The sequence below is a fragment of the Megascapheus bottae genome, chromosome 9 (genome assembly GCF_031878675.1).
Source record: "Megascapheus bottae isolate mThoBot1 chromosome 9, mThoBot2.hap1, whole genome shotgun sequence".
NCBI classification, from domain to species: domain Eukaryota; kingdom Metazoa; phylum Chordata; class Mammalia; order Rodentia; family Geomyidae; genus Megascapheus; species Megascapheus bottae.
The window spans coordinates 480,520-493,386 of NC_143517.1; positions in this window are offsets into that span (position 1 = coordinate 480,520).

The window sequence follows — 12,867 nt, forward strand, 5'->3', positions numbered from 1 at the left end:
AGTGTGGAGCAGTGCCAGCGGCTCAAAACCACTGGAGGCAAAGCATCCCTCCAGAACCTGAGCAGACAGCGCTTCTTGGCAGTGCAGACCTGCCACCTACAAACAGAGCCAGACAGAGCCTTCCTGAGCCCAGAGCTGTCACCCGGCTGTGGCACAGACCAGCCAGTTACACAGAACCAGAAAATATAGCAATTTGTGAGTAAATCCATGGAGATGTCTCCAGTTCTGCTCGCAGAATGGCATTGGGAAGGATTTCCCTCACCCACCACCTTGACTGCTGGCAAAGACCCTGCCAAACCAACTGGAGCCTGAGAAGTAGTGCTGGCAGCAGCATCATTCATAAGGGCAAAGGCTTTCCCAGAGGTAGCTTAGCCAGATGTCTGCCCCCTTGTAATAGTGGAAGTTCCTCCTCCTAGGCAGCACTGTGCTCCTGGTAAACAGAGCCACTCTTGGCTCAACCAGCTTTTTTTTTTCTGCTCAATCAAGCAAACTGATTAGAAAAACGGCAAAGCCAGATTGCAGGAGAAAGACTTTTTAAACTGTTTGGATCCTGAATTTAGTGGAGACACAAATTTCATACATGTCCCTCCCCCCCAAAAGAAAATTGAAGAATAACCCCCTTTTTTTCTTTTTTATATATTTTTATTGTAATTAATAAAAGGGTTACATGATATTTGCCAGATAGAAGGTGCATTAATTCACATACATTGATACCCTTTTACATGTCTTGGTACCCATTACCCTCCCCCCACCCACCACCCACTCCACGTATTGGTTTTCCCCCCTTCCCTATCAAGTTTCAGATAACCAAATACAAGTAAATTCAATACATCAGATAACAAAGTGAGATACTGTAACAATATGAGATACCCAAGGGACAGCAAAGGAGATGAGGGATAACATAGTACATTAAGGACAACAGTCATTCGTTATATGGCTTTTGTTTCAATATCCTGGAGGTCCTTTCAATTACCTTCATACTATATGGCCTTATGTATCAAGGTTTTGCTCTATTGCAGATCTCTGCTAGTAGAGCCCAAGGTTTCTACTGATTATGACAAATGAGGGAAACCATTGAGCCTAAGTTCCTTTGAGTCTGGCTTACTTCACTTAATATGATTTTTTTCCTAAATCTTTCCATTTCCTAACAAATGGGTCGATGTCATTCTTTCTGACAGCAGCATAGAATTCCATTGTGTACAAATACCACAACTTGTTGATCCACTCATCTACTGAGGGACATCTAAGTTGGTTCCATATCTTTGCTATGGTGAGTAATGCTGCAGTGAACATTATTGTGCGAGTGGATTTGGTATGCCCTTGTTTCTGGATGGTTGGGTAATGCCAAGTAGTGGAATTGCTGGGTCATAGGGGAGTTGTATGTTTAGCCTTTTGAGGCACTGCCATACTGCTTTCCATAGTGGTTGAACGAGTTTGCACTCCCACCAACAGTGTAGTAGTGATCCCTCCTGGCCACATCCCCTCCAGCATCTGTTGTCATTCGTTTTCCTGATCCTGGACATTCTAACTAGAGTGAGGTGGAATCTTAGAGTTGTTTTGATTTGCATTTCTTTTATGACCAGAGATGTGGAGCATTTCTTTATGTGTCTATAGGCCATTTTTGTTCAGAGAAGACTCTCTTTAAGTCTTTGGCCCATTTTTTAATGGGATGGTTGTTACTTTGGAGGTTAGTTTTGGAGTGATTCAATTTTTTGAGTTGTTGATATATTTTAGATATGAGGCCTTTGTTGTTTGGTTGGTGAAGATCTTCTCCCACTCTGTAAGCTTCCTAATTAGTTTACTAGCTATGTCCTTTGCCATACAAAAGCTCTGCAGTTTAATGCAGTCCCACTTATCCAGCCTTTCTCTGATTTGTTGTGATTCTTGGTCCTTATTAAGGAAGTTTTGACCTGTGCCAAGGAGACCTAGTGTGTCTCCTATTCCTTCTTGTAAAATTTTCAGTGTGTCAGCTTTTACCTCCAGGTCTTTGATCCATTTGGAGTTAATTCTAGTGCACGGTGACAAAGGATTCAGCTTTAGTTTTCTGCAGGTGCTCAGCCACTTCTGCCAGCACAACTTGTTGAAGAGGCTATCTTTCTTCCATTCTATTTTTTTGGCTCCCTTGTCAAAGATTAGGTGGCCATTGGTCTGTGGTTTAATATCTGGGTCCTCAGTTCTATTCCATTGGTCTTCAGGCCTGTTCTTGTGCCAGTATCAACCTGTTTTGAGACTTATAGCCGTGTAATAGAGTCTAAAGTTTGGAATTGAAATTCCTCCAGCGCTGTTCTTTCTGCTAAGAAGTGTTTTTGCTATACGGGGTCTTTTATTATTCCATATGAAATTTTGAATTGCCTCTTCTATTTCTTTAAAGAATGACATTGGGATATTGATGGGTGTTGCATTGAATTTGTAGATAGCCCTTGGCAAGATTGTCATTTTCACAATGTTGATTCTTCCAATCCAGGAGCATGGGAGATTTTTCCATTTCCTTAGTTCTGCTTTAATTTCCTTTTTTAGGGTTTTAAAGTTTTCATCAAAAAGGTCCTTTACATTCTTAGTTAAGCTAATTCCTAGGTACTTTATTTTCTTTCAGGTTATTGTGAAAGGAGTTGCTTTCCTGATTATTGCCTCATTCCTCTCACTGTTGGCGTAAAGGAAGGCAGTTGATTTTTGAGTAACCCCCTTTTTTCTACCACTTTTCATTGGCATTTTTATGTGTTCTTGGGGGGGTTTTGCCATTTTACCTACACCCTTACCATTTTTTTCCGACTTTCCTTTTGTCATTGTGGTCATTCCTAGAAACATAGTGACCTCACTGGGTACAGACTGGATACAAATTATATCTTTATTGATACACTCACCTGCTTTTTAATCTGTTGGTTCTTAACCCTAGTATTTCTTGTTTAAGAACTCACAATTGTGTGGGATCTCCCCCAACCTTTTTGTGTGTTTTTCTTTTTTTCTTATTTTTACTAAAATGTTTATATTATTGATCTCTCCTATATATACCTTCCTCTTATTTTATATAATCTTCTTATTACTCCTCTTATTTTCATAAGCTTTATTTTTCTAAATTTTGTACTCAACTATTTTACCTATCACGTTATTACAGTTATGCTTACGCTATCCTTTCCTTTATTACTATATTAATCTTACACTCCTACATTACTTTTTTCTTACCTTTCCTCTTTTCTTTCATAATATTTTCCTATCTCTGGTATTCTGCTCATCTTCCAACTTTTATAATGCATGGATCTACAGTTGATGGTTGTTGAGCAATACTGTATATCTAGGTGTTCAATTATACTGTAGGTCAAGAGGAACTTAAAATACAATAGAGACTGGATTGTGGAGGATTTTTTGGTCATGAAACGGTGACTGGTAGTGGTATTAGATTTGTCTATAAGTGCACAAAAAGAGAGACAGTGTGATAATACCAATCTAAAATTGTGAACATCTATTATTGTCTGGCCAGATAAAGAGCTCTAAGTTGGTCATATCTTAAAAATCATAATATTATGCAGTGTTAATCTTGCTCCAATTTCCAAATGCACAGAACAAGAAACTCAAGAAAAAATGGCAAATCAAGGAATAGCATCTCCCACCCAGTATAAACAGACAATGGAACAATGGCAAAACTAGAAGAGAATCCTCTAAATGCTGCGCAAATGCAATTGATAAACATGATTAATGAAAAGTTTGAAAACATGCAGAAAGAGATACATGAAGAAGACATATCTAAATGATATGAAACCAAAAAGAACGTGATACGTGAACATGAAGAAGCCAAAAAGGAGGCCATAATAAAGTAAAGCTGCTGAGCTAACCACTCAAATGGAAATCAAGGAGTTAAAGAAGTCCATACACAATCTAACATAAGAGATGCAAGGCATCAAAAAATGAGCAATTAGAAGAGAAGGAGATAAAGAATAAAGTAGAAAGTATTGATAGCAGGTTAGACAATGCAGTAGAGAGAATCTCCGGGGTTGAGATAATTTAGTTGTTATTGAGAAAGAACAGAAGAGTCAAACCAAATCTAGGAATTATGAGAGAACGCTTCAGGAGGTCCAAGATACAAATAGGAAGCCTATTTTAAGGCTAATTGGTATTCAGGAGGGCCTGGAGAAAGAGGTCAATGGTATTGGAAATATACTTCAGGGAATCATCTCAGAGAACTTCCCAAATATCCAGCAGGGCAGGCCCATCCAGATACAAGAAGCTTTTAGAACCCCAAACAGACCCAACCAGAAAAGGTCATCCCACTACCACATTATAATGCTAACTGGATCAATAGAGACCAAAGATAGGATCCTAAAAGCAGCCAGGGAGAAGAGAACAATCACCTACAAAGGAAAATCAATCAGAATAATCACAGATTTCTCATCAGAGACCATGCAAGCAAGAAGAGATTGAAATGCTACATGTCATGCCCTTAAGATAAATTACTACCAAACAAGAATACTGTACCCAGCTAAACTCTCATTCATAACTGAGGGAACAACAAAAACCTTCCATTCCAAGGAAAAGTTGCAACAATACACAGCAACCAAACCAGCATTACAGAAAATTCTCATTGAAAAGAAACACAAACGTGGCACCTAAAAATCATACCAGCTAAGTATTTCATGAACTGTCAAGCCATAGGCCCTAATGAAAGCTTTTTAAAATGGCAGGAACTAATAAATATTTTTCAATCCTAACTCTCCAATTAAACTGCATAAATTGTCTAGTTGGATCAAAAAGCAAGACCATTGTTCTGCTGTCTTCAAGAGACACACCTTGCCCCCCAAAACAAGCATTTTTGAAATTGAGAGGCTGGAATAAAGTTTATCAAGCTAATGGCCCCCATAAACAGGCTGGAGTTGCCATCCTCATATACAAATCCCAGAGCACTGAACTTCATCAAGCAAACTTTACTTTCACTAAAACCACACATAGATGAAAACACAGTGATTGTTGGTGACTTTAACACACCACTCTCACCTATGGACAGATCAACCATGCAAAATCTCAACAGAGAAATCTCAGAATTGAACAAATGTATAGACCAACCAGATCTAACAGACATCTACAGATTATTCCACCCAGAAACATCACAATATGCGTTTTTTTCAGCAGCACATGGAATATTTCCCTAAATAGACCACATATTAGGGTATAAAACAAACCTCTGCAGATTTACAAACACTAAAATTATTCCCTGCATTCTCTCAGACCAAAAGGGCATCAAATTGGGACTGAACACCAATCACCTCCAACCGAAAACCCTGTAACTCATGGAGATTGAACAACACATTGCTGAATACGCAATTGGTCATTGAGGAGATCAGAACAGAAATTCATCAGTTTATGAAATTTAACACTAAGGAGTACACAAAATACCAACTCCTTTGGGACACAGAAAAGGCAGTACTCAGAGGAAAATTTATAGCTCTGAGTGCTTACATTAACTAATTGGAAAAATCGCAAACCAACAATTTAAAGTTGCACATTAAGCTCTTGGAAAAAGAGCAACAAACGAAACCTAATCCAAGTAGAATGAAGCAAATTATTTAAATCAAAGCAGAAATAAATGAATTGGACTCCAAAAAAACTACAGAAAGAATCAACAAAACAAGGAGATGCTTCTTTGAAAAAAATTAACAAAATTGACAGGCCCTTAGAAAATCTTACCCAAAAAGGAAGAGAGCACACCCATAGAAAGAAAATCACAGATGAGAATTGTAATATCATAACAGAAATTACCAAGATCCAGAACAATTAAGGGAATAAATTTCAAAGCTTTATGCCAACAAATTTGAAAAACTAGAGGAAATGGATGAATTTCTAACAAATATTAACATAGACACACTGAACCAAGAAGATCTAATCCAACTAAACAGACCTATTTCAAACACTGAAATAGAAATGGCAATAAGAGACCTCCCATACAATAAAAGCCAAGGGCCATATAGATTCAATATCCCAATATCATTCTTAAAAGAAATAGAAGAGGCAATCCAAAACTTCATATGGAATAATAAAAGACCCCATATAGCAAAAACAATTCTTAGCAGAAAGAATGGCACAGGAGGAATTTATATACCAAACTTTCGACTCTATTACAGAGCTATGGTGACCAAAATAGCTTGGTATTGGTACAAGGAAAGACCTGAAGACCAATAGAATACAACAGAGGACCCAGATTTTAACCCGCAGACCTATCGCCTCCTAATCTTTGATAAGGGAGCCAAAAAAAATAGAATGGAAGAAAGACAGCCTCTTCAACAAGTGGTGCTGGCAAGAACTGGTTAAGCACCTGCAGAGAACTAAAGTTGGATCCTTCTTTGTCTCACTACACCAGGATTAATTCCAAATGGATCAAAAACCTGGAGGTAAAAGCAATTACAAGAAGCAATAGGAGATACACTAGGTCTCCTTGGCACAGGTCAAAATTTTCTTAATAAGGACCAAGAAACACAACAAATCAGAGAAAGGCTGGAGAAGTGGGACTGCATTAGACTGCAGAGCTTCTGTATGGCAAAGGACATAGCTATCAAATTAACTACAAAGCCAACAGATTGGAAGATCTTCACTAACCACACAACAGACTAAGGCCTCATCTCTAAAATATATCAACAGCTCAAAAAATTAAATCACTCCCAAAACTAATCTCCAAAGGAACAACCATCCCATTAAAAGATAAGCCAAATGATGGAGGAAAATGGCACCGAGACAATAGGCACGCTGCCTACCTCTCTCTCACAAAAAGAGAGAACCAGGGAGTCCCACGAATAAATTACCTTAAGAAATCCACAACAACAAACTCAAGAAGCAACAGAAAAGAACCCAAACTGGAAAAGAAATCCAGATAAAGATCGCATCCAACTTTCTCAAAGAATTTGGAACAGCTAGGACCCCTCCCCCACCGCGCTGGCTCCAAGCCAAGAAAAGCTGTGACAGAGGGGGCGGTGGAGGGAGCCGGGCCAGGCAGCACCAGGCCCGGTAGAAATGGATGATTTCTTAAATAAACATAGGCTACCCAGACTGAACAACGATGAGGTAAACAAATTGAACAGACCAATTTCTTACAACGAAATTGTGGAAGCAATCAGGGAAATGCCAACCAAAAAGAGCCCAGGTCCAGATGGTTTCACTGCGGAATTCTACAAGACATTTAAAGATGAAATAACACCTATACTCTTGAAACTCTTCTGAGAAATAAAGCAGAAGGAGCAATACCAAACTCATTTTATGAAGCTAATATTACTCTCATCCCCAAACCAGGGAAAGACCCAACAAAAAAAGAAAACTACAGACCTATCTCTCTAATGAACACAGATGCAAAACTCCTCAATAAAATATTAGCCAACAGAATCCAGAAACAAATTTAAAAAATCATACACTATGATCAAGTGGGCTTCATCCCACAAATGCAAGGCTGGTTTAACATTCGCAAATCAATCAATAGAGCTAAAGATAAGAATCATATGATAATTTCTCTGGACGCGGAGAAGGCATTTGACAAAATACAACATCCATTCATGTTGAAAGCACTAGAAAAAATAGGAATAAGAGGTACATTCCTCAAAATAGTGAAAGCCATATATGAAAAACCTACAGCCAGTATTATACTAAATGGTGAAAGACTGGAACCATTCACCTTAAAATCAGGAACTAGACAGGGATGCCCACTCTCTCCACTTCTCTTCAATATAGTACTGGAACCCTTAGCCAGAGCAATAAGACAAGAAAAGGACATCAAAGAGATCCACATAGGGAAAGAAGTAATTAAACTATCCTTATTCACAGATGACATGATCCTCTACTTGAGTGACCCAACAAACTCCACTCCCAAACTTCTAGAATTAATAAACCACTTTAGCAAAGTGGCAGGATACAAAATCAACCTTCAGAAGTCAGTAGCCTTCTTGTACACCAACAATACACAAAAAGAAGGCCAAGTCAAGAAAATGATCCCATTCGCAATAGCCCCCAAAAGAATAAAATACTTAGGAATATACTTAACCAAAGAAGTAAAGGAATTATTCAATGAAAATTATAAAAGCCTAATGAAAGAAATTAATGAGGACACTAGGAAATGGAAAGACACCCCATGCTCATGGCTAGGGAGAATCAACATAGTGAAAATGGCTATACTGCCAAAACTGATATACAAGTTCAATGCAATCGCCATCAAAATCCCAAAGACATTCTTTACGGAAATTGAAGATATAATCCAAAGATTCATATGGAACAAGAAAAGACCTAGAATAGCCAAAACAATTCTAGGCAAATAGAGCAATGCTGGTGGTATTACAGTATCAGACTTCAGACTCTACTATAGAGCCATAGTAACAAAAACTGCTTGGTACTAGCACAAAAACAGACCAGAAGATCAGTGGAACAGAATAGAAGACCCAGAAATAGAACCATATACCTATAGTCAACTTGTATTTGACGAAGGAGCCAAAGATATACAATGGAACAAACACAGTCTATTCAGTTATTGGTGCTGGCAAAACTGGGCAGCCACATGCAGAAAACTAAAAATTGACCCTATCCTTTTGCCATGCACAAGCATTAACTCAAAGTGGATCAAAGACTTCAACATCAGACCGGAAACCGTGAAATTGCTACATGATAATGTAGGAGAGACACTGGAACTCATAGGCACAGGCAACAGATTCCTGAACAGAATCCCAGGGTCACAACAGATCGGAGATAGACTCGATAAATGGGACTACCTAAAAATAAAAAGTTTCTGTACAGATAAAAACATAGTTGCAAAAGTAGAGAGACAGCCAACCAACTGGGAAAAGATATTCACCAACAATACATCTGACAAATGCTTAATATCCAGTATCTACAGGGAACTCAAGAAACTAATCCCCCGAAAACCCAATAAACCATTCACTAAATGGGCAAGGGAACTAAAGAGAAACCTATCAGAAGAAGAGATTAAAATGGCAGAAAAACATATGAGAAAATGTTCATCATCTATGGTCATAAAGGAAATGCAAATAAAAACAACCCTAAGATACCACCTTAGCCCAACAAGAATGGTCAAGATTTTGAACTCTGACAATGACAGTTGCTGGCAGGGTTGTGGAGAAAAAGGAACCCTACTGCACTGCTGGTGGGATTGTAAACTAGTTCAGGCACTCTGGAAAGCAGTGTGGAGGTTCCTTAAAGAACTGAAAATAGACTTTCCCTATGACCCTGCCATACCACTTCTGGGCATCTATCCTGAACAGCATGACCCAGGATATTATAAAGACACCTGCTCAGCTATGTTCATCTCTGCACTATTCATAATAGCCAGGCGATGGAAACAACCCAGATGCCCTACTGCAGATGAATGGATACAGAAAATGTGGTATATATACACAATGGAATTCTACATAGCCAACAGACAAGATAAAATAATGGCATTCGCAGGGAAGTGGATGAATCTAGAGCGAATCATGTTGAGTGAGACAAGTCAAGACCTAAGGAACAAAAGGCGCATGGTATCCTTAATATGCGGTTATTAAATCCAAAGTGTACAAGAGAGTGGACTCAATAACTGCATACCCAAAGCAATGGACATGGTAATGGAAATACAAACATAACAAAAAACCTATGACTCTATAATCATAATGTTTTATTTCATAAACTGATACGTTTCTATGACATACAAACTGTTAGCCTAATTTGGATTAAGTTCTAAAGACTAAGTCCCAGAGAATGTAATTAGAGATTTCCTCCTTGAACATTGTTTGTTAAACTTATATGATGTAAACATAAGCCATATATTTAATCATTGTTGTTCTTAAGGTACTATGTTATCTCTCATCACTTCTACTGTCCCTTGGTTATCTCATATTGTTACACTATCTCACTTTGTTATCTGATATATTGGATATATTTGTATTTGGTTATTTGAAATTAGATAGGGAACTGGGGAAAAACAAGATGAGGGGTGGGGCAGGGGGAAGGGAAATGGGGACCATGACGTGTGTGAAAGGGTTTCAATATGTGAGAATTAAGGCACCATTTATCTGGCAAATATCATGTAACCCTTCTATTAATCACAATAAAAAATATAAAAAAAAGATAAGCCAAAGACTTAAAGAGAGTCTTCTCTGAAGAAGAAATAAGAATGGCCTATAGACACATGAAGAAATGCTCGACATCTCTGACCATAAAAGAAATGTAAATCAAAACAACATTAAGACTCCACCTCACTCCACTGAGAATGGCCAGGATCAAGCAATCTAATTACAGATGCTACCGGGGATATTACCAGGAAGGATCACTACTACACTCTTGGTGGGAGTGCAAACTCATTCAACCACTGTGGAAAACAGTAGGGCAGTTCCTCAAAAGACTAAACATAGAGCTCCCCTATGACCCAGAAATCCCATTACTTGGCATTTACCCAATCGTCCAGAAACAAGGACAAACTAAAGCTACTTGCACAACAATATCCATTGCAGCACTATTTACCATAGCAAAGATATGGAACCAACCCAGATGTCCCTCTGTTTATGAGTGGATCAACAATATGTCGTTTTTATACACAATGGAATTCTATGCTTTTGTCAGAAATGGAAAGATTTAGAAAAAAAATCATGTTAAGTGAAGTAAGCCAGACTCAAAGAACATAAGCTTAATGGTTTCCCTCATTTGTCATAATCAGTGGAAACCTTGAGCTCTCCTAGCAAAGATTTGCAATAGAGCAAAACCTAGATACATAAGGCCATGTAGAATGATGCTAAATGAAAGGATCTCCAGGATATAGAAACAAAAGCCATATAATGAGTGATTGTTGTCCTTAATTTACTATGTTATCTCTCAGCTCTTTTGCTGTTTCTTAGTTATCTCATATTGTTATAGTATTTCACTTAGTTATCTGATATATTGTATATATGTATATTTGGTTATTTGAAGACAGAAAAGGAAAGGAAAAATATGCGATGAGGGGTGTGGGTGAGGAGAGGAAAAGGGGACCAAGACATGAGAAAGGGTATCAATGTATGTGAAGTAATGCACCTTCTGTCTGGTGAATATACCCTTCTATTAATTACAATAAAAATATAAGGAAAGAATAAAAGAAATTGAATTCTTGTATCAATTTTTATAATTATATGTACTAATTATTAGCACAAAAATTATGGGATTTAGTTTCTTTATAGCTATGCTGCCCCTACACAATTCTCATTCCTCCAGATTCTTCTTCTATTTGCTCCTTTCCCTCTCCACTTGCGTTTTCCACCTGTAGTGATTACAGCTTCATTCTACCCTTGTAACAACTGGAATAACTAAGTTCTGAGTTTATGGCTGTATGCTGCTTGATTGTGCCATATTTTATTTACCAATTTATCCCTTGAAAGGTATCCTACTTGCATATTTTGTTTACATTGTTTAATTCTGAAGTATATATATATGATATAAAGTTTTCATCTGCTTTTCATATATAACTATAGTGGAATTATTGAGTCATAGGATTACGTAGTACAACTTTGCATAGTGAAAACCAACAGTTTCTAAAGTAGTTAAACTAAGAAAATCTTGCATTTTAAAAATGAGCTTCACTTATAGTCTTCTCTTGCTTTCTTTTGAGTAATGCATAACTAAACATGACAGGTATTTTATGCATACTTAAATAACAAACACCAAAAACCAGAATCAATTCTAATCTTCCTATCTAAAATATTGTGGTACTATTGTTCACTATCCTTATATTTCCTGGAAATTTAATAACAAGGTTCAAACACAATCCTGTGACTTTAATCATAGCAAGAATTCATGTGTGGAGATTTTGACATGGCTACAACAATGACCAGCCATAACCACTTTAGAAAAAAAAAGTCAAGTGCAAAGCCAGCTCAGGCACAAAAGGACCTGAGACTCTTATCTCCAATCAACCTCTAGAAAATTGGCAGTGGGCTTGGCTCAAGGGTAAGATGGTAGCCTTGAGCCAAAGAACTCATGGATAGTGCCTAGGCCGAGTTCAAGCCCTATGACCCCAAAAAAAGTGCTCATTGATGTTTTACAAACGTTTTTATTTTTCCCAAGTCAAAAGATTCTTGAAAAAGATTTTAAAGCATGTACAAATATCACTTAGTTTTCAATTCAAAGCTTTTCTGTGAGTACAAGTTAAGTAGGACATGGCAAAGGCAGTACTCAGAGGAAAATTTATAGCTCTGAGTGCCTACAACAACAAATTGGAAAACTTGCAAACCAACAAGTTAATGTGTCACCTTAAGCTCCTAGAAAAAGAGCAAAAAACCAACCCTAATCCCAGTAGAAGGAAGCAAATTATTAAAATCAAAGCAGAATTAAATGATTTGGAATCCAAAAAAACTATAGAAAGAATCAACAAAACAAGGAGTTGGTTTTTTGAAAGAATTAACAAAATTTGCAATAGAGCAAAAACTTGATACATAAGGCCATATAGTATGAAGCTAATTGAATGGACCTCTAGGATATTGAAACAAAAGCCATATAATGAATGATTGCTGTCCTTAAGGTGCTGTTATTTCTCATCTCTTTTGCTGTTCCTTTGTTATCTCATATTGTCACAGTATCTCACTTTGTTATCTGATAGATTGGATACATTTGTATTTGGTTAGTTGAAATTGGACAGGGAAGGGGGGAAAAGCAAGAAGGGGGTGGGGAGGAGGGTAATGGGGACCAAGACATGAGGAAGGGTATCAATGTATGTGAATTAATGCATCTTCTATCTGGCAAAAATCATGTAACCCTTCTATTAATTACAATAAAAAATATATTAAAAAGAAAATTAAATTTAGAGATGTCCACATTTTTCATCTTTCATTTCATATATATATATATATATATATATATATCAAAATTTCAGGTAGCATCTATTAACCATCT